The sequence below is a fragment of the Symsagittifera roscoffensis genome, chromosome 3 (assembly GCF_963678635.1).
Source record: "Symsagittifera roscoffensis chromosome 3, txSymRosc1.1, whole genome shotgun sequence".
NCBI classification, from domain to species: domain Eukaryota; kingdom Metazoa; phylum Xenacoelomorpha; order Acoela; family Convolutidae; genus Symsagittifera; species Symsagittifera roscoffensis.
Window position 1 is genome coordinate 59,353,981 of NC_087064.1, and position 27,879 is coordinate 59,381,859.

Consider the following 27,879-nt stretch of genomic DNA (forward strand, 5'->3'; position numbering starts at 1 on the left):
CCAATCCGGTGGCCATCAACACTGGTTCTCCAAACTTGACCACCGTATTCCACAGTTCTTCCTTAAAGTCATCTAGCGTGGTCTCGTTCTTCATCTCCTGGAGATTCAGAAGCTCGCGGCTTCTGAATCTAAGAACAGATTATACGCTATCCCCATCACTCCAGACACATATTGATACTCTCCTTTTTTATTGGGTCTCGCGTAACCCTCAGCCAAGGCTAAGTTGCGATGCACGTCATGCCCCTCTTCAAATTTCCTGTTGTGGAATCTTCGTATCTCATCCAGTTTTCTATGAATCTCTAGGGGTTGTCTCGAGTCATCCTCCTTCTCAATTCCCGTACTCTGGTACACGTTCAGTATGACAGTGGAAACTCTTCTCTCCATGATTTTGCTCCCCATAGCCCTCTGATGACACGCTTGGACGGTGCTATTGTTCATTACAGACATTATCCACCTCAAGAAACAAGTGGAATCTTTTCTTCTCGCCAGACTCAGACCGGAGTTGTCCCTCGCGATGTGTTGTACCAGCATTTGATAGACCTCCAGGTTTTTATTGCCTAACTTCAATTTGTCACATGAGGTCAAGACCTCCAACTCTATTCCCACTAAGCTCCATGCGTTGTCCCGCGGTTCTGACAAAGGGTTTCGCCATTAGAGGCAACGCTGATGAAGGTGTTCTCATCGCTTCCTCAAAATAATCTCGCAACAGGCTCTGCCAAGCTCGCTTTAGCTGACTTCCCAACTCCAGTTTGTTGACTTCGGCTTTCTGTTGAGTAGCCCAATGGCGACGCTTGCGTAACACCCCTTGATCAAGCTTCTTCAGACAGTCCTCCAATTCCTTCATCGTCTCTAGGGCCACCCATCAAGGTCGAGCCGTATTTCTCGTCGCGTTCTTCTCAAGAGGGTCATTGGACACTTGTTTGCCCACAACCTGATGTTCGCTCGAGATCCTTTCTCTGCCCACATCCACTTCCCAGGTTTGTCCACTCGTCGAACCCTTTTTCAAACCTGCCTTCTGAGGTTTGAAGTCCTCCTCCGTTACCAGACTTGTCGAGACCTCTATTTCTTTCGCTATTTCGGTTAGCCTCCTTGGTCCGGAGCTACTCTTGTAGGCTGTCGTCTTCCACCGCGCCAAAATCATGGGGGCGGTCTCCCTCAAGTTCTTTTCCGAAACAGCATCCACCGACGGGCTGCTCAACTCCTCCATCTCTCGCTTCCTTTTCCGAGACTTCTTTGCTTGAGGGTGTCGTCACTACCATCACAGACTCGATCTCTCCTTCCCGGTCCGACCCTTCCAACTCGTGCCTCCACCCTGCTCGAGCCTTAAGGATATTAGTACTCTTAATCATATTACTAGTCTTAATCTTATCCTCCCCTTCAATTTTATTTATTTTATCATCATTCCTTGTTTTCAGTGTAGAGCCTTTTTTACATTCATCATCTTTGGTCTTCCGTCGCGTCTCCTTCAACTTGACCATCTAGCTCAGTAACTACTCTCTTGCTTTCTCATCCAATCCGGTGGCCATCAACACTGGTTCTCCAAACTTGACCACCGTATTCCACAGTTCTTCCTTAAAGTCATCTAGCGTGGTCTCGCTCTTCATCTCCTGGATAAATTCACTCAAGAAATCCTGCCAAGCCTTCTCCTTTAGAGTCCCCAGAAACATATCTTTGTTCCCCTCGAACGTATTCTTCTGCCTTTCTTCAGCACTCAAGAGTATCATTCCAATGTTAGAAGTCTCACTTGTCAATGGTAGCTCCAGGTTCTTACGGGGGGATGAGGTCAGTGGTGGCGTGGCGCTCTCCGCCCAATCGTCTCCGCTCAAGTCCCGCAGCAGCTCCTGGGCGGTGAAATTCCCCTCTGCTGGTTTCGGCTCAGGCGTATTCCCCACTTCCATTTCCTCCCCCGTTTCACTGAGAGTTTCGTCCATGCTCTCTTCTCCCGATTCAGCTTGTCTTCTCTCGAGTATCTTCCGGAATCGATCTTCTACAGGGCCAGTTCTCCTGTATCGAGGAGTGCCCACCGCCAGGGGTGAGGGTGTCGCGGGGTCTTGATTTTTATACACTGTCAGGGCTACATACAACGAGCCTGCCGCATCCAGCTCCTTCCTTTCTTGCCTCATTTTCACCTGTTCCAATCCGTAAGGTGCTCCATACTTCCTGGTGGCAAACTTCATTTCGCCCTTCTGCGCAATGTGTCCTTCTTTCACGATCATCCTACCATCATCCCATATCGGTGGTCCACTCTCCAGGCTCGCCCGATCAAGCGTTCTCAAGATTTTCCGCACCTCGAAGTTTGGAGGCATTGAGCCCCTCATCTTCTTGACTTGAGTCGTCCATGAGTTAATCTTGATATCACAAGTGTGAAAATAGACCGCCGCCGTGTATCCAATGAACAAGGGATCCCAGCCATCGGTGAATTCCACATGCTGTTTCTCCACCGTAGCTCCCGCGAATAGGGATGGCACTACCAGGGGGCTGTTCATCCCCAGGGTCATTCTCCTGACTGTTGGGAACTCGGGAATGGTCGCGGGTAAGACTTCCTTCTCCAGTGTCGCCTCCAGCTCCTTTTTTACCAACTCAAAGCTCTTTTTCCAGTCGGGGATTCTCAAGATCTCTTGTCCGTTCGCCGTCAGGGGATTCAGGTTCCAAAACTTGGGATACGTCTCTATGGGGCCTTCACGTTTTCCCCCCATCCTGCACTGCAATTGCCCCCGGAAATTGAATACTACCATCACGGGATCTTTCACCTTCCCGAAGGGCACTGTGTTACTCATCCGCGCCCTGAGCACCTCTTGTTGACACCAGTTCAGCGCCGTCCCATCCAACACGCTTATTAAACTCATGTGCACTACTGAATGGCGGTATGCAGCCACTAGAGGGTCCGTAAAAGCGTATGTCACCGCTGGGGCGTAGATACTAGTCACAACTTCCTCTAGTCCCCTGATCATTCCCACCGGGTCTGACCTCATCACCAGGCATAGATCTGTCAGTAGAGGGATACCACCATTCGCCTCCCTCCATTCCTCTCTAGTCTTCAGGTTCTTTTCTTCACAGGTCATGTGTCGGTTCTGCATCAGTAGATATTCCACCAGCAACGTCTTCAGCCCCGCCGCACACTTGTATGAATACGTGTCTATGCTCGGTGACTTTTTCCCATCGACAAGGGCTTTCCATAATTCATCAGCCGATGGAATGACACCAATTCGCCATGAGTCAGGAGCACCAGCGCCAGATATCCATCAATCCGAAGTGTCTCCACACCCCGGCTGAACATATAAGCTGGTCCCATGTTAAACAGGTATCTCGGGTAGACTAAGTACAGGGCTAACAAGAGACTTATGGGCATGTTCAAGAGCTCTTGCACAAAGGCCCCGAAAATGGTCTCTTTTGCACAAAACACTCCAGCCATGTACCTCTTCTCCTAACAAGGACTCAAGAATCCCAGTATCTCGTGATCTCTCCTCGTCTTCAGCTCACCTTTTGCATGCCCCCGCCAAAATCCTCCAATGGTGACCTCACTAGCTGCCGTGACAAACCTGGCCACCGTCATCTCCCTGTTCTCGGCTATCTCCAATTGTTCCTCGAGAAATTCCCAGATCTGCGTCACGAGAGCTGGGGCACTCTCCCTTGTCTTGTCAGTAGCATTCTCGAGTCTGAGTGTCAAAAACGGCCACCTACTTCTCTCTTGCGTTAGTCGATATATCATCGACTCCAGTTGCTTCTCAGTCGCAGCCACGTTCTTCCTTTCGTTGCTTGGTCCCTTCGATTTACTCGTGGAACTCGTGATGGTCACGTCCATGTATCGGAACCACAAGCTGGCTGTCAGATGACTTATTACCGGGTGGTCATCCCCTATTGTCGGATTGAGTTTCAGCTGCCTGGCGAAGTTCGAAATCTCGTGTAAGAGGACCTCATCCAGCACAATGAGTATATCTGCTAATTCATAGAATCCCCTCAAGGCATGGGATACATCCGCCCACGCCGCCGCCAGTTCTGACTTCCGTAATCTCAAGTTCGTAGGTTCCAGCTCTCGGTTGGGAGCTGCCATCAGGATCCGCCATGCGTTCCCTTCAGCTATCAGAATCAAAATAGCATACACAAACTGCAGAGCAGGGGGCATGCTTGCGTATCCGGGGGATGTCGTGAATACCACCCTCATTTTGGATCCAAATCGCGAACTGACATTTTCCTGCACCTCATTCATCGCGGCAAACAGCGTCTGTATGGCCTCCCATATCTTGTTTGGCATAGGCTCGTCCCCTTTCAGCTGCTCTAGAAGCCCAGCCGCATGCAGGTGATCATTCATTCTCGCGAACAGCAGCAGCTCTGGTTCGCAAGGCGTTTCCGATTTTATCGCCACCACCAAGGTCAACATCTGGTTCAATTCGGCACCCGGCAACAAGTATACTAGAGTTTCCGGCCAAAATAACATGCGAGATGCTCCTTCGAAGTCCGACCCCGTCACAATGATCACTCTGGCGGCCGCTGGATCTGCTCTGTCATACACCGCCAGTGTCTTGGCTAATTGAGCACTGCCGCAGGGTTTCCCATATCTCGGGTCATCTGCAAACTTCGAACCCTCGTAGGCGGCGTCTGGCAATTCCATCTCCCTTGGATCCAGTAGCTTGTCCACCAACCTCAACTCTGCAGGAGTCGCCAATCTGATTCTGGCAATATTTGTCCTGTGTTTAGGCGGCTCCACTATGAGGCCCGGACTCCCCAGCAACTTGAGAGGTCTGTAATTTATCGGTGCCATGACTGATTTCGTGGGAACCCCAGTTAGATCAGCCGTCTTCATCATTCTTGCTCTTGAGAAATGTGCTTCATGTGCCTTCAACCAGTCTACGCACTGGTGTCGACTCAAGTCCTCGTGTGACACGTGCTTGAGCCCCAGGACTTCTTCCAACTCTTGTCTGCACTCCAGATCCTCTAGGTCCAACTCCTTCAGCTTCTCCAAATACGGCGTCCTACTTGCCTCCGCTGTCTTCTCTACTCTCTTATCCTCCACCACTACCACTGAGGATACCACTGAACTCTGGGGCGTCGATGACTCCACTTCTTCAGCTTCCATCGGCGTGGAACCTGGTAATCTGGTTCGGCTGCTTCTCGAGCTATCTCTTGAGTTGACTCCCGCTCCCAGGCGACTGGACAGGGGTCTTGTGGCAAGGAAAGGAGGTTTCGGGGGTGGACCGAATGTGACTCTCAAGCAAATCTGCCTCCAACTCATTTATATGTCTCTGGAAGACATCATTCAACCACTCCACGCCCCTAGGCCTATCGAAGTGGATCCCATCTGAGGACGCATCCTCTGGGAAAGACTGCTCCATCTGGTCGGCTACGTCCAACAGTCTGATGGGGAGAACGCTCATTCGATGTATCTGTTTGATTACCCCGTTCAGGACTCGTACTTTCTCGTTCATCTCCATCGCATGTTGGTCGGCCATCATGTTTTAAGGAATGGTGCAAACGGCGAGTATGACAGGATCCATCTGAATCCTTAACTCCTCCAAGATGCAGCTCATTTTGTCGTGTAACCTCATGACTTTCCTTAATTCTCCTCTGGACACATCATTGGTCCCCATCAGTAGGTCACCGTGTACATCTTCGCCATCCCTACCATCTCGAGTGATGCCAACATCTGCGGTGTTGCGGCTCCAGAAAAACTCAAGACTCCAGTCTACCAGTGCGACTGGATTCGGGTCAGCACCCGTATCAAGCTGTCCCCTACGATCAGATGAACTGCACCCTCAGGTATTCGCGGCTGTGTGTAATATTCAGCCCAGGACGCATCATGGAAGCAATCGCTTCTCGCCCGCTGCGCCGCGTTCCAATCCATACGATTGTGCCGGTGGTATCTGCCCTCCGTGTTCTTCTTGTCGCTCACGATCACCACACTCCTGACCGGTTGCTCTCTCCAAGTCGGGGGTACCTCCGCTTGAGCTGGATTTTCGCGACTCCTCAGCTGTAACCTCTCGTGTAATTCCTTAAGACGCGACGAGCTCCCGCTCACCTGACTGCTGCTCGTGGTTGAGCTCGGGGTGTATCCCGGCAGTGCCACGTCCATCAACGGGCGTATTGGTTGCGTTGTCTCTGAACCGCGCAGGGAGGATGCTGGTTCGGTTGGTATCCATACTTCCAGCCCCTCGTTCATGTGTTCTTGAGCCGCACGGTTCAAGTTGAATCTCCCCTTCGACCTGGGAGCCTCATCCACATCCATACGCGACTCCGGTCTTGAGCTCGCAACAGCTCGTTCCGACGTCCTGGTTTCCTTCTGCTTTTGTTGGTCGAGCTCTCGTTGTCGTCTCTGGATTCTTTCCAGCTCCGACTTCAACTGCTCGCAATTCGCTGCGTTCTCTCTCACCCTCTGCTCCTGCTGGTGCTCTGCTCTCAGCATCTCAAGGTCACGACGCGCCTGATCTTTTTCCAGGTTCGCTTGATTTCTCTCGAGTTTCGCGCTATCTCGGTCAAGATTCGCTTTGTTCTTTTCTCTCTGCGCCCTTTCGAGTTCCTTTTTCAAGTTACTGAGGTCGGGATACGTCTCTTCCGTTTGCTGGGCTCGCGTCATAGAAGGTGGCCTCCTCGCGGACTGGCTAGCCGATCTTGCTGACGGTCTGACCGGCAATGGGAATTCTCCCGCGCCGTACTCAGTGGTATTGCCTAAGCCAGTATTCCTCGCCAAGTCGAATCCTCTCATCACTCCATCCACATTCCAGGATAGCCATATCGTCTGTTCTTGATTGCATATACCTTCCGTGGTGTAGCCCACCATCAAGACAGCTTCGGTCGCGGACTCCCTGCACTCACCTTGCTCCTCTAACTGAAGGATGGCATTCAACATCACTGCCATCCTCTCGTCCACTTGGGTGTAGTCCAGGTCCCTCAAACGCCTGTATAACTCATCGAGCGTCGGCCTCTTAAGTGCCGCAGGCATAGACTTCCAAAATCGATCTGCCATTTTTTAGAACTTCTAGTTTATCTCGCGCAGCAACCAACTGGTGAATTACCGAACCAACTCGTGAATTACCGAACCAACTCGTGAATTAACGAACCAACTCGTGAATTACGTACCAATTTGAGTACTTGAGAAATCTTTTCTGAATGTTTCTGATCGTGAACTTTGTTCAAGATCTTCTATTCTTTTTTCAATAAGTGTGTTCTAGTCGTCAACTTTGGTTCTGATCAAATCAATCTGAGAGTAAAATCCACTTTTTAGACTAAGGTGTCATATTCCTAACCTAAACCCCCCCCCATTATTGTAGTTAAAACCTTATCCCTCCGTTCGTTTTACTAAAATAATTCAATTGGAAGTTTTTAAGAACATGCAGATTCATCTAATGTTTTAGCACCATCATTTTTTAAATTATAATTGTCATGCCAATCACGTTAAAATCCATCTAGCTGCCCCGAAGTCCCCATGTACCCTTACTCAAGATCCACATGTACCCCCAACTCGAGACCTCCGTTGTCCACCCGTATCTCAGGCGATACTCAAGTAGTACTTCTTGTGTAGGTGTACCATTATCTCTGTTTCTGCGAACACCACGTGTAGGATGGCATACAACTCCCTTGGGCTCAACTTGCCCCTATTTGGGTCATAAACTGGCATCGAGACCTCCATTACCCCTCTTTCAATCATGAAATCCCTCAGCCTCGTTAGTACCAACATCACGTGCTCAGGATCTATCGTATTCCTTTCATTGACCCTCATCACTAGAAAGCACAGGTATTTGCCCGGGACTTGTGCCACTGATGGGGGAAGCGCAGCCATTCCTCCCAGCCCCGGTCTCTGTCTGAACAGAAACTCCACGTTCTGGTATTCTCTCTTGAAGTCAGCCTCCAGTCTCGATTTGAAGCTCATGTCCGCCGTTATACAGATCGTGCTAGTCCTGTCTGACAGAATGAAGTCGCTGTCCGTTATTAGGATGTTCTCCCAGAATTCATTGGGGATTTAAATTTCGTTTTGAAATTTTGTCCTATGGTAGGTTCAGCTTCTTCTTCGCCCAATTCTAGTCCGTTGGTCTCTCTCACTTCCCTCAGTTTCTTTATTATCAAATTTTTGGTATGGGTAAGTCCTACACCCACTCCCCGGACAAAAATATTTATCGACGTCCCCGTCGATGATGCTGGGTCTAAATTCTCTGGGGGTATTTCTAGCGGCTTGTCGGTTGCTGTCCAACCGAAGAGGGGATCTTCCATTTTCACATGTTGTTCTGCTGACACGTCGACCTGTTTGATGCTTAGCCCTTCGTCTACTTCGCTCTTGACCCCACGCATCCACTCTAGTATTCTCAGGTTCGTGTTCTCCCTCCTCTCTATCTCGCTCTGTTCCAGAACTGTTTCTTGTTCTGGTGTGGAGTAATTCTCCTTTGGATAGTGTTCACTGTCGTTGATGATTTGCCATTCATCGCCTGCCACCAATTCGCCCACACTCATTAAATCGTTACAAATTTCATCAGGCCTTATCTTGTCAATTAAGAAGTCATCCTCGTACTTATTGTACCTCATGCCCGTCCGTTTACGATTACCGCTCCTGGTTCCTGCTGTCCGCAAGTCCGGTTCCGTCCACTTTGGCACCTCGTTCTGCTCCCGATCGTTCCAGTCTTCTTCCACAAAGGACTCTGCCTCTGAATCCGCTTCTATTTTTTCATTGTCATCCAGACTCAAGCCCTCGTTGCCATCGTTTTTCTCTCGGATGCCTTTTTCATTCACCTCGCAAGCTGGTTCCACCAATAGGTACTCGAGTCCCTCCATGTTCTGCGGTACGCACCAGTCTTCTGGGGATGGGACATGAGGTTTCAAGTTTTCATATTGCGCTGCACGCCCCGTACTCAAGCGGTAAAACCGTCCTTGCTGGTGCACTTCCGTTATCATGAACGGTCCTCTCCATTTCTTAAGTTGTTTCTTTATCCCTTTGGGAGGTATAACATTCTGGAAGACCCAGACGTATTGGCCCACTGCATATGGTTTCGCTTGCAGTATTTTCTCATCGTATTTCTTCCGCTGTCTCATTTGCGCTTGCGCTGTGTTCCTCCTGCAGAGCTCGTTTAGTTCCTGCTGTCTCTTAACCGCTTCTTTCACATAAGCTTGAGGCGATGTCTTTTTCCCTTCGTATTCTGGGTAAAAGAGTGTTAGAGGCACTGCTATTTCTCTGCCCGTCAACATCATGAAGGGACTGATTCCTGTTGTTGAGTGTTGCGTACTGTTGTACGCCCCTACCACCTGCGGCAGATACTTATCCCAATCCGTCATGTACCTTGAGCAGTATACCCTCAGCATGTTCACCAACGTTCTTTTCTGCCTCTCCACCAACCCCCCGTTGGTCTGGGGATGGTAGGACGTTGAGTGCGCTTGAGCTATGTGAGACCTCTTCATCAATTCTTTCGTTAAATCCCCCACGAAGGCTTTGCCGTTGTCCGACTGAAATGTCCTGGGACAGCCATACCTTGATATCCAGTGTGTTATCAGGTGATCACAAGTTTCCTCTGCCGAGGCTGTCTGACACGGCACCGCTTCCGCCAGCTTTGTGAAGTGATCTACTATGACTAGTATCTGGTTATATCCTGACTCTAACATACAGATCTTTTGGTGGTCTATTTGCAAAACTTCATTGAACTCCGAGCTCTCAACGGACTTGAGTGGAAACTTCATCTTCCTTGGGTCTTTCACTTGCAGGCATGCTAAGCATGCATTTACCCATCTCTCGCAGGCTTTCCTTAATCCTGGCCAGTCAAACCTGTGAAGTATTCTCTGTTGCACCTTGCATATTCCCTGGTGTCAGTCTTCAGTCTGAATAACACTTCAGTCTGATACAACTGTGGCAATATGATGAGGTTATGCTTGTGCAGTGTCTTCTCTTCATCCTTTCTCTTGCACGCTACCATCCCATCAGCCGTGTGATAGAGTAAATGCTTTCTTTCTTTGTAGAACTCGCTCATGATCTTGTAGCTGTCTTCTTCCAGGTCCCCCTTCTCTTTGGATCCCGTCCGGATCCATTTGGAGAGGTTACTTGTCATCTTGTCATTCTTTTGGGCTCTTATTCGATCCGACAGCCGGTATCTCGCCTTGACATGTTCCTTTAGTGCCATTATCTGACCATTCATTTCCCCCGGGTTGTGGATGTCATCTTTCAGTTTAACGCACACTATCCTTTTCATGATCTTCCTGTTGTCCTCTGGCACCAGATTTGTTCTGACATTCGAGTTGCAAGATAGTTCCCTGAACGGTTTCCTCGATACTGCAATTTTCTCAAGCTCTTCGCCTCTTCTTGCTGATCCAAGTTATATGTTCCTGATGAGGGATCCGTCTGCAACTCCCTGTCGCGGTATCTCATCTTCTCTTCGGCCAGTATCATGCACAGACTATCTATGTCGTCGCTGCAGCCCTCTGAATCTTCATCCCATTCTTCACGCTCCCCGGACAATTTTCCTTCTCCAACATCTTCTTCCTCTGTGGGCCACCACTCCCCGGACTCTGTGAAGATTCACCGAACCAACTCGTGAATTACCGAACCAACTCGTGAATTAACGAACCAACTCGTGAATTACGTACCAATTTGAGTACTTGAGAAATCTTTTCTGAATGTTTCTGATCGTGAACTTTGTTCAAGATCTTCTATTCTTTTTTCAATAAGTGTGTTCTAGTCGTCAACTTTGGTTCTGATCAAATCAATCTGAGAGTAAAATCCACTTTTTAGACTAAGGTGTCATATTCCTAACCTAAACCCCCCCCCCATTATTGTAGTTAAAACCTTATCCCTCCGTTCGTTTTACTAAAATAATTCAATTGGAAGTTTTTAAGAACATGCAGATTCATCTAATGTTTTAGCACCATCATTTTTTAAATTATAATTGTCATGCCAATCACGTTAAAATCCATCTAGCTGCCCCGAAGTCCCCATGTACCCTAACTCAAGATCCACATGTACCCCCAACTCGAGACCTCCGTTGTCCACCCGTATCTCAGGCGATACTCAAGTAGTACTTCTTGTGTAGGTGTACCATTATCTCTGTTTCTGCGAACACCACGTGTAGGATGGCATACAACTCCCTTGGGCTCAACTTGCCCCTATTTGGGTCATAAACTGGCATCGAGACCTCCATTACCCCTCTTTCAATCATGAAATCCCTCAGCCTCGTTAGTACCAACATCACGTGCTCAGGATCTATCGTATTCCTTTCATTGACCCTCATCACTAGAAAGCACAGGTATTTGCCCGGGACTTGTGCCACTGATGGGGGAAGCGCAGCCATTCCTCCCAGCCCCGGTCTCTGTCTGAACAGAAACTCCACGTTCTGGTATTCTCTCTTGAAGTCAGCCTCCAGTCTCGATTTGAAGCTCATGTCCGCCGTTATACAGATCGTGCTAGTCCTGTCTGACAGAATGAAGTCGCTGTCCGTTATTAGGATGTTCTCCCAGAATTCATTGGGGATTTAAATTTCGTTTTGAAATTTTGTCCTAGGGTAGGTTCAGCTTCTTCTTCGCCCAATTCTAGTCCGTTGGTCTCTCTCACTTCCCTCAGTTTCTTTATTATCAAATTTTTGGTATGGGTAAGTCCTACACCCACTCCCCGGACAAAAATATTTATCGACGTCCCCGTCGATGATGCTGGGTCTAAATTCTCTGGGGGTATTTCTAGCGGCTTGTCGGTTGCTGTCCAACCGAAGAGGGGATCTTCCATTTTCACATGTTGTTCTGCTGACACGTCGACCTGTTTGATGCTTAGCCCTTCGTCTACTTCGCTCTTGACCCCACGCATCCACTCTAGTATTCTCAGGTTCGTGTTCTCCCTCCTCTCTATCTCGCTCTGTTCCAGAACTGTTTCTTGTTCTGGTGTGGAGTAATTCTCCTTTGGATAGTGTTCACTGTCGTTGATGATTTGCCATTCATCGCCTGCCACCAATTCGCCCACACTCATTAAATCGTTACAAATTTCATCAGGCCTTATCTTGTCAATTAAGAAGTCATCCTCGTACTTATTGTACCTCATGCCCGTCCGTTTACGATTACCGCTCCTGGTTCCTGCTGTTATCGGCAAGTCCGGTTCCGTCCACTTTGGCACCTCGTTCTGCTCCCGATCGTTCCAGTCTTCTTCCACAAAGGACTCTGCCTCTGAATCCGCTTCTATTTTTTCATTGTCATCCAGACTCAAGCCCTCGTTGCCATCGTTTTTCTCTCGGATGCCTTTTTCATTCACCTCGCAAGCTGGTTCCACCAATAGGTACTCGAGTCCCTCCATGTTCTGCGGTACGCACCAGTCTTCTGGGGATGGGACATGAGGTTTCAAGTTTTCATATTGCGCTGCACGCCCCGTACTCAAGCGGTAAAACCGTCCTTGCTGGTGCACTTCCGTTATCATGAACGGTCCTCTCCATTTCTTAAGTTGTTTCTTTGTCCCTTTGGGAGGTATAACATTCTGGAAGACCCAGACGTATTGGCCCACTGCATATGGTTTCGCTTGCAGTATTTTCTCATCGTATTTCTTCCGCTGTCTCATTTGCGCTTGCGCTGTGTTCCTCCTGCAGAGCTCGTTTAGTTCCTGCTGTCTCTTAACCGCTTCTTTCACATAAGCTTGAGGCGATGTCTTTTTCCCTTCGTATTCTGGGTAAAAGAGTGTTAGAGGCACTGCTATTTCTCTGCCCGTCAACATCATGAAGGGACTGATTCCTGTTGTTGAGTGTTGCGTACTGTTGTACGCCCCTACCACCTGCGGCAGATACTTATCCCAATCCGTCATGTACCTTGAGCAGTATACCCTCAGCATGTTCACCAACGTTCTTTTCTGCCTCTCCACCAACCCGTTGGTCTGGGGATGGTAGGACGTTGAGTGCGCTTGAGCTATGTGAGACCTCTTCATCAATTCTTTCGTTAAATCCCCCACGAAGGCTTTGCCGTTGTCCGACTGAAATGTCCTGGGACAGCCATACCTTGATATCCAGTGTGTTATCAGGTGATCACAAGTTTCCTCTGCCGAGGCTGTCTGACACGGCACCGCTTCCGCCAGCTTTGTGAAGTGATCTACTATGACTAGTATCTGGTTATATCCTGACTCTAACATACAGATCTTTTGGTGGTCTATTTGCAAAACTTCATTGAACTCCGAGCTCTCAACGGACTTGAGTGGAAACTTCATCTTCCTTGGGTCTTTCACTTGCAGGCATGCTAAGCATGCATTTACCCATCTCTCGCAGGCTTTCCTTAATCCTGGCCAGTCAAACCTGTGAAGTATTCTCTGTTGCACCTTGCATATTCCCTGGTGTCAGTCTTCAGTCTGAATAACACTTCAGTCTGATACAACTGTGGCAATATGATGAGGTTATGCTTGTGCAGTGTCTTCTCTTCATCCTTTCTCTTGCACGCTACCATCCCATCAGCCGTGTGATAGAGTAAATGCTTTCTTTCTTTGTAGAACTCGCTCATGATCTTGTAGCTGTCTTCTTCCAGGTCCCCCTTCTCTTTGGATCCCGTCCGGATCCATTTGGAGAGGTTACTTGTCATCTTGTCATTCTTTTGGGCTCTTATTCGATCCGACAGCCGGTATCTCGCCTTGACATGTTGCTTTAGTGCCATTATCTGACCATTCATTTCCCCCGGGTTGTGGATGTCATCTTTCAGTTTAACGCACACTATCCTTTTCATGATCTTCCTGTTGTCCTCTGGCACCAGATTTGTTCTGACATTCGAGTTGCAAGATAGTTCCCTGAACGGTTTCCTCGATACTGCAATTTTCTCAAGCTCTTCGCCTCTTCTTGCTGATCCAAGTTATATGTTCCTGATGAGGGATCCGTCTGCAACTCCCTGTCGCGGTATCTCATCTTCTCTTCGGCCAGTATCATGCACAGACTATCTATGTCGTCGCTGCAGCCCTCTGAATCTTCATCCCATTCTTCACGCTCCCCGGACAATTTTCCTTCTCCAACATCTTCTTCCTCTGTGGGCCACCACTCCCCGGACTCTTGACCTGTTCCAAGGTGTTCAACTTCCTCCTTAAACACCACTTTCTTTTTCCTAACCCGAGTCCGCTCGAGTATGTCTTCAGGGATTTTGTCCACCAGTGACTGCACTATTTCTTTACCATCAGGATTACTCTCTTCTGAGGTGTTTTCGCCGCTGGCCGTCTCACTCCTTTGCAATATCGTGACTTCCGGTTCCTCTTTGCCCTTCCTTTCGATCACGGGTTTATCGTCTGCCATTTTCTCGAGTAATCTCATCAATTCCTCATCTATCTGTGCTTCTCCCGTTTCTACCTTGTTGAGGTCATAGCCTTTCGCCTTGAGCGTCTCCCTCACAATTTTTGACCTAAGCATTATTTCCATTGGCGTCCCTCGGGTCTTCTTCAAGATTGTCTTCTCTGGAGGCTCTTCTGGTAATTCGGGGTGATCTTGTATCAGTTTGCCTGACTTGTCTAGCCATCTTGTGAGTGGAAGACTATCATACGTTTCTTTATCCATGAAGGACAAGCCCTCTTTTATTTCTGTTCTAATCGCCTCCCTCTGTTCCTGTCTCTCGTAGAACTCCGACTTCTTAATCAAGCTATCGGCATTTTGATGTTTATCCCTTGTTCTGTGCTCAATTATCATGTTGTACCCGTCCAGGCGAACTATCCACCACCCAATGTAGCTCTGGTTCATTGAGTACGTCTTCAGCCAGCTGAGTGACCTGTTTTCGACTCGCAGCTTGAATGGCTCATTGCCTAGGTATGCCCTATATTTCTCGGAAAGCTAACCACCGCGAACATCTCCGCTTTCGGCGCCCCGTACTTCATTTCCGTATCACTCAGGAAATTGCTCCCGTATGATATTGGTCTCAAGACTTTCCTCCCGTTCCTTTCCTGTTCTTGATGGAGAATTCCAGAAATCGCGACTACCGACGCATCCGTATCCAGCACGTACATCCCTTTCTCCGTTGGCATCCCTAACACTGGTGCCTCGCACAACTCTTTCTTTATTCTCTGGAATGATTCTTCAGCTGCGTTGTTCCACGTGAACCTCTTGCCCTTGTGTCTCATCAATTGTTGCATCGGGTATACTTTATCCGTATAACCTTTGATGCATTCACTGTAATAGTTCGCGAAACCCAGGAAGCTCATCAATTGGTGTTCCGTTTTTGGCGATTTCCAAGTTAGCACTGCTTCAACTGCATCTGGATCTGGTCTGATGCCGTGCCTGTCCACCATACTCCCCAAGTATTTTATTGAGTCCTTGAGAATTTCGCACTTTGATGGTTTGCACTTTAGCCCCGACCTCTTCATGCATGCAAACACCTCGTCCAGTCGCTCGATCTGATCTTCCAGTGTAGGCGTCGCTATTACCACGTCATCCACGTAGCACATTACCAGATTGCCATACTTTTTTGTCACACCTATCAATGCATGTGCCATCAACCGTTGAAATGTAGCCGTGGCATTGCAAAGACCAAATGGCATCCGTTTCCACTGAAACAGCCCCAACTCGCAGGCGAACCCTGTTTTGTCCCTGTCCTGCTTCCTCAACGGGACTTGCCAGAAGGCCGAACCTAAATCAAGAGTCGTAAAAGTTTTTGCATCACCTAACTTCGAAAGTCTCTCATCAATCCTAGGTATGGGATAGGCATCCTTCACGGTGACGGAGTTCAGGTACCGAAAGTCACAACAAAACCTCAATTGGTCGCCTTTCTTTTTGGCCATCACTACTCCACACGCCCACGGTGATTTGGATGGTTCTATCATGTCATACTCTAGTAGTGTCTCTATCTCTTTCCTACACGCATCCGATTTGTGTGGGGTCATGCGCCTCGCCCCCTCCCTGTGCGGTACCGCAGACTCCTCAAGCTCTATTTCATGTTCAACAAAATGTCTGCTTTATGTCTCGAAAAAACTTCCTCGTTCCGCTCTAGTACGTCCTTGATGGCCTCGAGTTGTTCATCCGTTACATTACCCCTTAAATGCTCTATTTCAGGTAAAACTGGTTTATCTATTTCCATTTCCTCTAATGTTGGTCTTTCTGGGAAATTTGAACAACTCGATAGCCCATCGTCTGTCTCTGACTTAAGTGACTTTACAAGACCTGATGAACTTTTTATTTTATTCAATCGTCTCAAGAAACAAATCTTGTCCCTGTGATTGGGACATTCAATTACTTCATTCTCTTTCACATTTTCAGTCATTTCATATCGAGTTTTCACGGGTAAGGCATATCCCAACTTTCTTCCCCTCTGGATTGTTATGGGTATGTCAAGAGTATTCAACAAGACACTGACGCAGAGACCGCTCTTGGTTATCGAGAAGGATCTTCCTAAAACAGCAGCACTTTGACTGTTTGGATTGGGAGCTATGCATACTTGCTTACTATCACTCAACTCATTAAAGTTTTTCATCCGTAAGCCTACAATTGCCGCTTCGTTCGCTTTCAGCCTTACCCTTTTACTCAAGAACACCGGCACTTTATTCTCATTTGCCATTATCAGATTTACCGGCTTAATTACGTACTTCCTGTCCGGGTATCGAATCCTGAACATGGCATTGTTTAGATCAATCGTTACGTCGAAGTGCCTGATGAAGTCTCTGCCTAAAATGAACTGGTCAGACTCGTCTAGGTTTTCCACCACTAGAAAGCTTATCCACAGGTTGCGTTACCCTAGATTTAGGGCTATTATTGGTGTACCTAGTACCCGCAGCGCCTCTTTGTTCGCATTTGATAGCCGTATTCTTTGTCGAAACCCATTCGTTCTCAAGTTTCGATTGGTATAACACTCAAGACCGCTCCGGTATCAAGTAACCCACGTAACTGAGTCTTCTTGCCACTTATGTCAAGCGCGTGTGCTGACACGTCCGCTTCCGTCCCGATGTGCATTGCATCTTCTTCCAGCATGGCGCAGTGTCCAATCGATCTCACTTTCAGTTCTTCTTTGCCCACGTAGATCTGCCCCAATAGATCTTCATCACATGTTATCATGGGTTTCGTATAGATGTTTATCCCATTTATGTTTAGCATCACCTCATGAGGACTATAAGCTTCTGTATATCTGTTTTCAACACGGACTGACTTGCTGCCACCTCTCGTGAGTAGCGCCCTCAAGGCTCTAGACGTCATCTGTGGGCTTATCGCACTCAAGTAATCTGCGTAAACGTCAATGTGCATTATTGTCTGATCGCTTGGTTCGTTCAAGTTCCTCGTTACTTCATGGCCGCCCACAGTGATTATTGACATTATCCTGCCTCCGATCTTTGTTATGCCGAATAACTTTCCCTTCACCATTTTCAGAGTGTTGCAATTTCCACTCTTTGTCGACCCTGCTACGGTTTCTGGCACCGGCACCAATCAACCTGACGTCTCATTTAACTTCTGCTTTTCGATCTCCTGTTTCAATCGTTGCTCTATTTCCTTCATCGCTAAGTCCTGTTTGACTTTGTTGATAGCCTCTGACGCCGCCTTCTCATAATTTATCTCTAGGGCATTTCTGGCCGTGGCTTCTATTGCACTGTTGACTTGCGTTACGGCTTTCACCGTCTTCGTTGGCAGTTCCGCACTCGGTGCTGCGAATGTCTTGTTTCGTACTCGGTTTGTCTGTTTTTCTGGTTCTGCGCAGCCGCTAACGCCAAATTATGCTTGGGGTGACAGTCCATCCTAAAGGACTGTCCAAACAAAGGACAGTCCATCCTAAAGTGCCCCTCTTGATTGCAGAAGAAACATCTCGCACCTATCTTGATGATCAAGCCACTATAATACGCGTGTTCCTCCATCTGGCTCATATCTTCCTCATCGGGTGCATATCCCAGACTCTTCATGCCCTGTTTGTATGTTGTGCAATCCGCCAAGTGATGATCAGCTGACTCGCAGTTTGCGCATGATCTACGTTTGTCCATGTCATCTCTCGGCTTGTACCTTGACTCCCCCCTGCATATTCCTGTTATCTGAATATGAGTACTTCTTGGGTTTCATTAGCATGTACTCTTCTGACTTTTGTCTCATTTCTTCAGGAGTCGGTGCACTATCTTTCGACTGTGTATAATACGTTGCTATCATTGTTCTCAAGTCGTCTCTTTTCACCCCATCGATGAACTTCGAGGCAATGCTAAAGTTCCTTCTGTTTGTTGACTCTTCAGGATCACTCCTTCGTCTCAAGCTCTCGAGATCATCTAGGAACCGATCAATTGATTCATCGTCCCTTTGCCTCCTTTTCTCGAATCTCGTCATCGCTTGGTGACCCTTCATGCCTGACCCGAATCGATTCAACGATATCTCGAAGATCTTGTCCGCTGTGTCGCGTTCCTCTTCTTTCTTTGCAACTACGCATTTCAATGCCGTGCCTTCTAAGTTACTCAGTATCGCCGTGCTGGCTTGTCTCTCGTCGTTCAAGTTTTCCTGGATTTATCACCTCCTCTCTCACTCGATTTAGTGTTTCTCGTGGCGAACGCTTCCAATGTTCTATTCATCATCTCCCAGGTGCTGGCCCATGTCATGGCATCAGGTCCCGCATTATTGTAAGTCGTGGAATCACCCGTCGTATTTGCGGTTCCACTTTTCATAACTGTCTTAGTCCCCCCCCGGTGCTGTGCTCGCTGAATCCCGGGGTAATGGTAATGGTGTTGACTGCCGTTTGTTCCGTTGTGGTTCTACGAAATCAACTCTATTACCTTGCGTTCGATCCGTTACCGGCTTATCTTGTGATGTAGAGTTTCTCAGGATGGCGTCTAATTTTGCCTGTATAGCACATGAACTCTCAGCCTGGTCTCTTCTCATTGTGTCCATTCTCGTTTCCAGACTTCCCAACTGGCTGTTCACTGCGTCATACCGTTGCTTCATCTCTTGTATGTCTTTTTTGATGTTCTTGTCTCGCTCTCCATCAGTGGCATCTACCTTGTCTGACAGTGGCTGAAGTTTTTCCTCTGTTGCCCTCGCCAGATTGAAATAAATGTCCAGGTACTCGTATTTGTTGTATCTTAATTCTTTCTTTATCACCTCTCAAACCCCCTCGCTGTGTTTTAGTCTCTTGTCGATCTGATCTAGCTTCGCCATCAGATCGCCCAGCTCAAGAGAAGTTGTTGTTTCATGGTCAGCTGTTGCCCTGTTGTTGGCTGCTGCTCCCTGTTTAACCTGGTCCTCGTCTTGGTTGGCCTCTGTCGTTTTCGTGGAAACTGTTCCAAATGTTTTGCTTTTCTCGGCTTTCGGTTCCTCCGTCACTATGTCTCTTGATTTCATCCCGACCATCATTGCCAACCTTTCAGTAAATGACGTTCTTTTTACTTGAGACTCGTCCTTTACCGTTTCTGGCGTGTTGCCCGTTGTGTCCTCAACAGTAGTGTCTATCGGCGAGAACTCTATATCGACTTTTGATTTGGTTCCTCTGCATTCGGCATCGGTGTCGACTCCGTCCTCTTCTTCTCCACCTCATCCGTACTCTGGTCTGGTGTTTTTAGGTCAATCTCGTTGGCGGGTTCCGCTTGTCTCCCTTCCGCGCCCTCTTTCGTCTTGTTCTCTTTAGTACTCCTTGTGTTTACCATGCTAACTACAAAATTCTTCTTTGTTATTCTTGGGCCAACCGATGTCATTTTTCGTTGCGACGAATTATATTTTGTCTTTGACTCTGTAGCTCTGTAGCTCTTTTCTCAGCTATCGGTACCCTGCTCCGTCTCATGATTTTTATTTACAATTATTTCTTTTTACAATATCGCTATTTACAAAATTCTATTCTAAGAATAAAAAATTTTTTGATAATAAATATAATAAAAAAGAAAAACTACTTTCCTATTCCTTATAAGATTTATTAAAAATTTACTAATTCGTGATCCCAACCGAATCCGATCTATCGCGATTCAACGTTCCGACTAGTCCTATTGCTTTTGATTCAGTTATTTTGACCTGTCTTAAGACCCATTAGTACCGTTACACCACTTCTTCGTGCTGTCCCAACACTTCTACATAATGTCCCAACACTTCTATGTACTGTCCCAAGACTTTCTGGTACTGTCCCAAGACTTTCTGGTACTGTCCCAAGACTTTCTGATACTGTCTCAAGACTTTCTGGTACTGTCCCAAAACTTTCTGGTACTGTCCCAAGACCGTCTGTCCCAAGACTGCCTGTCCCAAGACTGCCTGTCCCAAGACTGCCTGTCCCAAGACTTCCTGTCCCAAGACCGCCTGTCCCAAGACTGCCTGTCCCAAGACTGCATGTCCCAAGACTGCCTGTCCCAAGACTGCCTGTCCCAAGACTGCCTGTCCCAAGACTGCCTGTCCCAAGACTGCCTGTCCCAAGACTGCCTGTCCCAAGACTGCCTGTCCCAAGACTGCCTGTCCCAAGACTGCCTGTCCCAAGACTGCTTGTCCCAAGACTGCCTGTCCAAGACTGCTGTCCCAAGACTGCCTGTGCCAAGACTGCCTGTCCCAAGACTGCCTGTCCCAAGACTGCCTGTCCCAAGACTGCCTGTCCCAAGACTGCCTGTCCCAAGACTGCCTGTCCCAAGACTGCCTGTCCCAAGACTGCCTGTCCCAAGACTGCCTGTCCCAAGACTGCCTGTCCCAAGACTGCCTGTCTCAAGACTGCCTGTCCCAAGACTGCCTGTCCCAAGACTGCCTGTCCCAAGACTGCCTGTCCCAAGACTGCCTGTCCCAAGACTGCCTGTCCCAAGACTGCCTGTCCCAAGACTGCCTGTCCCAAGACTGCCTGTCTCAAGACTGCCTGTCCCAAGACTGCCTGTCCCAAGACTGCCTGTCCCAAGACAGCCTGTCCCAAGACTGCCTGTCCCAAGACTGCCTGTCCCAAGACTGCCTGTCCCAAGACTGCCTGTCCCAAGACTGCCTGTCCCAAGACTGCCTGTCCCAAGACTGCCTGTCCCAAGACTGCCTGTCCCAAGACTGCCTGTCCCAAGACTGCCTGTCCCAAGACAGCCTGTCCCAAGACTGCCTGTCCCAAGACTGCCTGTCCCAAGACTGCCTGTCCCAAGACTGCCTCTCCCAAGACTGCCTGTCCCAAGACTGCCTGTCCCAAGACTGCCTGTCCCAAGACTGCTTGTCCCAAGACTGCCTGTCCAAGACTGCTTCCCAAGACTGCCTGTGCCAAGACTGCCTGTCCCAAGACTGCCTGTCCCAAGACTGCCTGTCCCAAGACTGCCTGTCCCAAGACTGCCTGTCCCAAGACTGCCTGTCCCAAGACTGCCTGTCTCAAGACTGCCTGTCCCAAGACTGCCTGTCCCAAGACTGCCTGTCCCAAGACTGCCTGTCCCAAGACTGCCTGTCCCAAGACTGCCTGTCCCAAGACTGCCTGTCCCAAGACTGCCTGTCCCAAGACTGCCTGTCCCAAGACTGCCTGTCCCAAGACTGCCTGTCCCAAGACAGCATGTCCCAAGACTGCCTGTCCCAAGACTGCCTGTCCCAAGACTGCCTGTCTCAAGACTGCCTGTCCCAAGACTGCCTGTCCTAAGACTGCCTGTCCCAAGACTGCCTGTCCCAAGACTGCCTGTCCCAAGACTGCTTGTCCCAAGACTGCCTCTCCCAAGACTGCCTGTCCCAAGACTGCCTGTCCCAAGACTGCCTGTCCCAAGACTGCCTGTCCCAAGACTGCCTGTCCCAGGACTGCCTGTCCCAAGACTGCCTGTCCCAAGACTGCCTGTCCCAAGACTGCCTGTCCCAAGACTGCTTGTCCCAAGACTGCCTGTCCCAAGACTGCCTGTCCCAAGACTGCCTGTCCCAAGACTGCCTGTCCCAAGACTGCCTGTCCCAAGACTGCCTGTCCCAAGACTGCCTGTCCCAAGACTGCCTGTCCCAAGACTGCCTGTCCTAAGACTGCCTCCAACCACTGTACCTTGTACCACCACTCGAGCTCTAGTAAAAACTCGCCCAAAAACACCCAACCTTACTGGCCAAAAATTAAAAATACCAACCCCCTTGTATTTATTTCCTTTCAATATTGTGACGCAAGTTGAAGCCCAACCTTCTCTAGGTGTCTTGTGATCACCTGTTTGTCCAAAACCGATTAAATCTTTCTTCTCCAAAAAGCGTCAAAAATTTTACACAGAGAAAAATAATGAATATCGATAAAAGCGAAAAAAGAGACAGAGAAAAAAAATGATGTACCCACCTAAAATTCAAAGGTGACTCGTGTCAACCCTTTGTCTGAACAACAATAAAAAAAATGTCTGGTACCTGATTGTCACGCGTTCTCCTCCCCCTGCTAGCGATCTTATGGGTATCACAAAAACTGTCTATGTCCGTTCCCCCCTCCCGATCCGATCAGGGTACCTACCTTGATTCGATGATAAATTTGGATATCCGCTTCTTATAACCGACGCGTGTAAGAATCTAATGTAACTAAATCGACTATGCCGATCAATTAGTTACTCTAATGTGTCCCCTCTTTTTACACTTTTCAACCACCAACCTCTAACCTAACCAGCCCCCCTTCTAACTTCCCCCCTCTTTAGCCCCCCTCTTAAGCCGAAAAATCCCTTAAGCGCCGGGTGCTAAACCTCTCGAGAGAAAACCGTAGACCTGTTTCCAGGCCTGCTTGACTAAAAACTTCCTCAAAACAATGGGGTTCCGCTTATCCAATTTTACACTTATTTCCTATAATGTAAGGTGGATTTTAACGATACCCGTTTGACCAACTTGAGAACGCCCTCGTCCTCTCTTGTTGCTCTGCTTGTGCTGGTTGTTTCCTTGACTTGTCCTGCGGCTGATCACCAGCACCACTTTCCCACTTGGCTGGTCACCTGTTCCAGTCAAGTCTCCTAATGGCCAGCTAAATCCCTGTGAACCACTTTCCCACTCGACTGGTCCCCTGTTCCAGTCAAGTCTCCTAATGTTCCAGCTAAGTCCCTGTGAACCACTTTCTCACTCGACTGGTCACCTGTTCCAGTCAAGTCTCCTAATGGTCCAGCTAAGTTGCAGGCTATCTGAAAACCCTTCACAACGCCCCACACTCGGGCACCTTTTCAGATTGCTAAAATGATCGAAACGATCGGTCTTATAAAAACAGTATGGGTATACTCTTGAATTAATATAAAGGTTTGATCCAACTAATTTGGTGTCAAAGTCACTGTCATTTTTTTGTTTTATAGTTTTTGTTCCTTTTTCTGTTCTTTTTCGGTTTTTTTTTGGCTTTTTGTCTTTTTCTCGTTTTTTCGTCTCCCTAGTTACCCCCCCCCTTACTCGGTTAGCTAAGCCTCGTTCGGAGAGCGTACCAGGAAATTTTCTCGAGTTTTCTTAAAAAGCTATCACGGTACGACCGGAAGGTTTACCCGTTCCCGCTGAACCGTACCACCGGTACTCTAGAATGGGAGTGTAGCCCGGAGCTGCGTCAAGTGGGTTCGACTCCGTAGTCATGATGTCGTAAAAACACCCAGGAGCGCCATAAAAACACTATGTAACAGTCGCCTACTTTGGTCACATATGAGGTTTAAGAAGAATAGGCCCTAAAACCATTGGCTCAAGAGTCAGGGACACTATTTCTTGTGTTTTTCCACCTCAAAACGTTCAGAGCCAATTTGGTTCGCTTGAGACATGAGACTAAAAACCCGTTACAGCTTAAAAGCCACTACCAAAATACCCCCCCACTCTAGAAAATAAGAATGTCCCTATACTTAGGTCTCAAAATACCCAAAATACACGAACGCGGTTAAAAACAGGGTCGGAACAGTCCGCACAGTTACTTTTTATTAGACAGTGAAACTTTGATCCATTTCAGATGGATCAACCTAAAACTCGCCTTATCTTATCATAACAATCATAAAACACACTCAAGAAAACTAAATTGAGAACTCACATGTTGGCACACTCGGGAATTGGAGGTAGCTAAATTAATGAGCAACTCGTGATTTAAGTAATATAACTTGAGGAGTTTAATACTAATTAGTTTTAATAAGGAAAACAAGTTTTGCCTCTAGTAATGAAGTTTTGGTCTGAACCATTGGGACACCCCAGCTGTCCACTTTTCCACTGAGGGTTCACTCTAGTTCAGCTCGAATAATCGTCATCTTCTTTCGCAATCGTTTCTTTCCTATTTCAGGATAAGACGTCTCTACTCGCGTTTTATTTTGTTTCTAGAAATTGCGAATTGCAATTTCCCGCTGCTTTTTTAGCTACTTTCCCGCGATTGTAAATCGGATGTTCTGATCTTATTTTTCTGATATTTTCAGTTGTCGCGACAAAGTTTAGCATGACAGGCTCCATTCGAAATTTTGAAAAATTAAATTTCCTCCCAAAATTGCGTGTTTCGTGTTTCTCAAGGTCAAACTTCCAAATATGACCGACTGGCACAGTCAGATCGAATCTCGTCCGGAAATAACATAAAAACCGTCACCTTAAGTTTTTTATTGTTTCTTTGGTTTTTTTCGATTTTTTTTACTGTTTTTTGCATTTTTTTTGTTTTCGAATAAAATTGTTTTGGCTTTTTCTTGGTTATACACTGTTTTTATTCGGTTTTACGCTTTCTCTTTAATGGTTTTTGGTCCCGGGTTCTATTTCTTTATCTTGGAGTGAAAGTTCGGGGAACACAAGTATTTTTTCTTTTTTATAAAGTTCAGCAGTCATGGCTTTGTTTCTCATAAGTGTAGAATCCCATATTGATGAAAAATTCACAATCAGGGGTCTTAATTTTTCTTTGTTGTATTTTCCACGTCGGTAGCAGTCTTTCACAGTTGAGTAATCCATGCCCAAATTTTTCATTACGGCATTAACCGCATCTCGGTCAGCGAGAGCTCGGTTGTTCGGATACTTTTCAACTTTTTCTGGAATGCCAACGACTTTAGCTTGATATCGGTAATCGTCAAGAGAATTAGGAATAGGTGATATAACCTTGACTCCCGTAACCGGAACCGTCGTGACTGGAACTTCTTGAATTTTCGTAGCTTGAAGTTCACGGAATATCTGTTCTACAGATGATTCTATTTTCAGAATAGCTGTTGCGTTCAGATCGTTCATACCAGTAGATAAAGAGGAGACAACTTCAGTGAGAGATGTTTCTTTGTTCAATGCCACTTTTAACTGTGACAGGCACTCGCGGTGAAGGCATGATATACTTGATTTCGACAGACCAGATAAAATCTTGGCTGTATCATCTTCAGAGGACCATACCAGTTCTGAGATAGTGGGGTAGTAATCTTTACCAATCATGGTTCTTGAGGTACCACTGCGTGGTGCTTCGTTGGACATCCAGATCCATGAAGTCCAGATCCACGCCGACCCGTCAGACCAAGATTACCAACGTATAGTCCAGTCGATTTGGTGTGGGGACCCGCTCAGGGCTACACTATACAAAGGTTCACTTGGAACTGACATTCAACTAAGCTTTTTACCCATGGCCGCAAAAAGCTGGATAGGTGACTCTGCTTAGTTGAGTTGGGAATCTTCACTTTCACTGCAGCATATCATCTTATCTTAGGAATAAAACATCAATGTTGTGTAAAGCTTTTCAATGAAATAATCACCATCGTCAGACACTGAAATAAAAGCTTGTATAAAAATGTAAAATGTACATAGTTTAACAAGGTTAAACATTAAAAACAAAGTGAATAAAATTCGCTATGATATGTGAATATGAAAGCAAGCCAGTTTACACTGGAACAAAATACTCTTCTATAATTTCAGAGTCAGCTCTAGGCTGCGAAACTCATCCCGCGTGTTCAGGCCGGGTTTCATTCTAGCGATGTGAATTGCCTCTAGAGTCATCAGTTTTCGGACATCGTTCGCTCTGTCTATGATCTCCGTTGTAAATTGGGTGTCTCCGGTGCATATCATCTTAAACTATTTAATAAGTTTATCACAACAATTAGGCTACTCACTCAAGTGGTCAGCACATGTGATCCGCGTGATCAAGAAAGCAAATAGTGTTTTCATGATGTTGAAACGGAATCTATCTCCAGTTGTTTCCAAGGCAGCTTGTTTTTGGTTTTTTTCGATTTTTTTTACTGTTTTTTGCATTTTTTTTGTTTTCGAATAAAATTGTTTTGGCTTTTTCTTGGTTATACACTGTTTTTATTCGGTTTTACGCTTTCTCTTTAATGGTTTTTGGTCCCGGGTTCTATTTCTTTATCTTGGAGTGAAAGTTCGGGGAACACAAGTATTTTTTCTTTTTATAAAGTTCAGCAGTCATGGCTTTGTTTCTCATAAGTGTAGAATCCCATATTGATGAAAAATTCACAATCAGGGGTCTTAATTTTTCTTTGTTGTATTTTCCACGTCGGTAGCAGTCTTTCACAGTTGAGTAATCCATGCCCAAATTTTTCATTACGGCAATAACCGCATCTCGGTCAGCGAGAGCTCGGTTGTTCGGATACTTTTCAACTTTTTCTGGAATGCCAACGACTTTAGCTTGATATCGGTAATCGTCAATAGAATTAGGAATAGGTGATATAACCTTGACTCCCGTAACCGGAATCGTCGTGACTGGAACTTCTTGAATTTTCGTAGCTTGAAGTTCACGGAATATCTGTTCTACAGATGATTCTATTTTCAGAATAGCTGTTGCGTTCAGATCGTTCATACCAGTAGATAAAGAGGAGACAACTTCAGTGAGAGATGTTTCTTTGTTCAATGCCACTTTTAACTGTGACAGGCACTCGCGGTGAAGGCATGATATACTTGATTTCGACAGACCAGATAAAATCTTGGCTGTATCATCTTCAGAGGACCATACCAGTTCTGAGATAGTGGGGTAGTAATCTTTACCAATCATGGTTCTTGAGGTACCACTGCGTGGTGCTTCGTTGGACATCCAGATCCATGAAGTCCAGATCCACGCCGACCCGTCAGACCAAGATTACCAACGTATAGTCCAGTCGATTTGGTGTGGGGACCCGCTCAGGGCTACACTATACAAAGGTTCACTTGGAACTGACATTCAACTAAGCTTTTTACCCATGGCCGCAAAAAGCTGGATAGGTGACTCTGCTTAGTTGAGTTGGGAATCTTCACTTTCACTGCAGCATATCATCTTAAACTATTTAATAAGTTTATCACAACAATTAGGCTACTCACTCAAGTGGTCAGCACATGTGATCCGCGTGATCAAGAAAGCAAATAGTGTTTTCATGATGGATGTTGAAACGGAATCTATCTCCAGTTGTTTCCAAGGCAGCTTGTTTAAACACTTACAAAACCCTAGTTTTGTCTATTATCTCTTATACTAGAGCTGCGTGGTACCCTTCAAAGTCAGACATCGGTATTCTCGAAAATTGTAAATTCCGTTTCACTGAAAGGATGTGGTTATGTCGACTTCAGTTGTCCACAACGACTGTAAAAATGGAACATTCTTCCTTTGTCTATGTATCTAGATATATTTGATATTCTAGAGCAGGAAGCACCGACATTGAGTGGCGAAAGTATCTCTCTTCTTTGAGCACATGTGCACAGCGTACTGGAAATATCTTTAAAGTACCTAAAATACGTGTGGAAGTATGTCGCTCAAACTTCTGGTACATAATTGCAAAGCTTATAAGCAAACTGCTTTGCAGTGTTGATTTTCTTTCGCCGATAAACTCAAAGGAAGGGTAGTGTCACACGTATGGGACGCATTTGGAAGATTTTATCGCGAAGAGTCTATTTGTTCAAGGAGGTACTTGTGTCTATGCGACACTTGTAGACTGAAAAACTAAAACTCTGTTTCCTCTTCTCATCGTCATTCCCCTTCAGCTTTTAGCTGTAAATCATAATAATCCTAATAATAAAACACATAGAAGTACTTGACCTGTGCACCGATTTTTGGACCTCGTTTCCTTTCCCCAAAAATATCTAGCCAATTCTTTATTTTTAAAGTTCTGGGATTTTTTATATTCGAGTCGCTTAATTGTTTTCAGGCAAAAGCGTTTTCTCCGTACTTAAAATAGGGAGTCAGCTATGGACTCGGTAGATGTTCAGTTTTTGACATCTTGACATTTTAGAAAAATAGCTTTAGCTGTGTCCCTTAATC

The 27,879-nt window shown here is 46.8% G+C and overlaps 1 protein-coding gene across 1 annotated transcript in view; it reads right to left on the bottom strand.

Moving 5' to 3' along the window:
- The window catches only part of LOC134841190 (E3 ubiquitin-protein ligase AMFR-like), a 148,302-nt gene extending 122,563 nt beyond the window's left edge, over window positions 1-25,739 (bottom strand). The window contains exon 1 of the mRNA XM_063857017.1: window positions 25,716-25,739. The gene's annotated coding sequence lies outside the window, so the exon portion shown is untranslated. The remainder of the gene's footprint in view (window positions 1-25,715) is intronic.
- Between the last annotated feature and the right edge of the window lie 2,140 nt (window positions 25,740-27,879).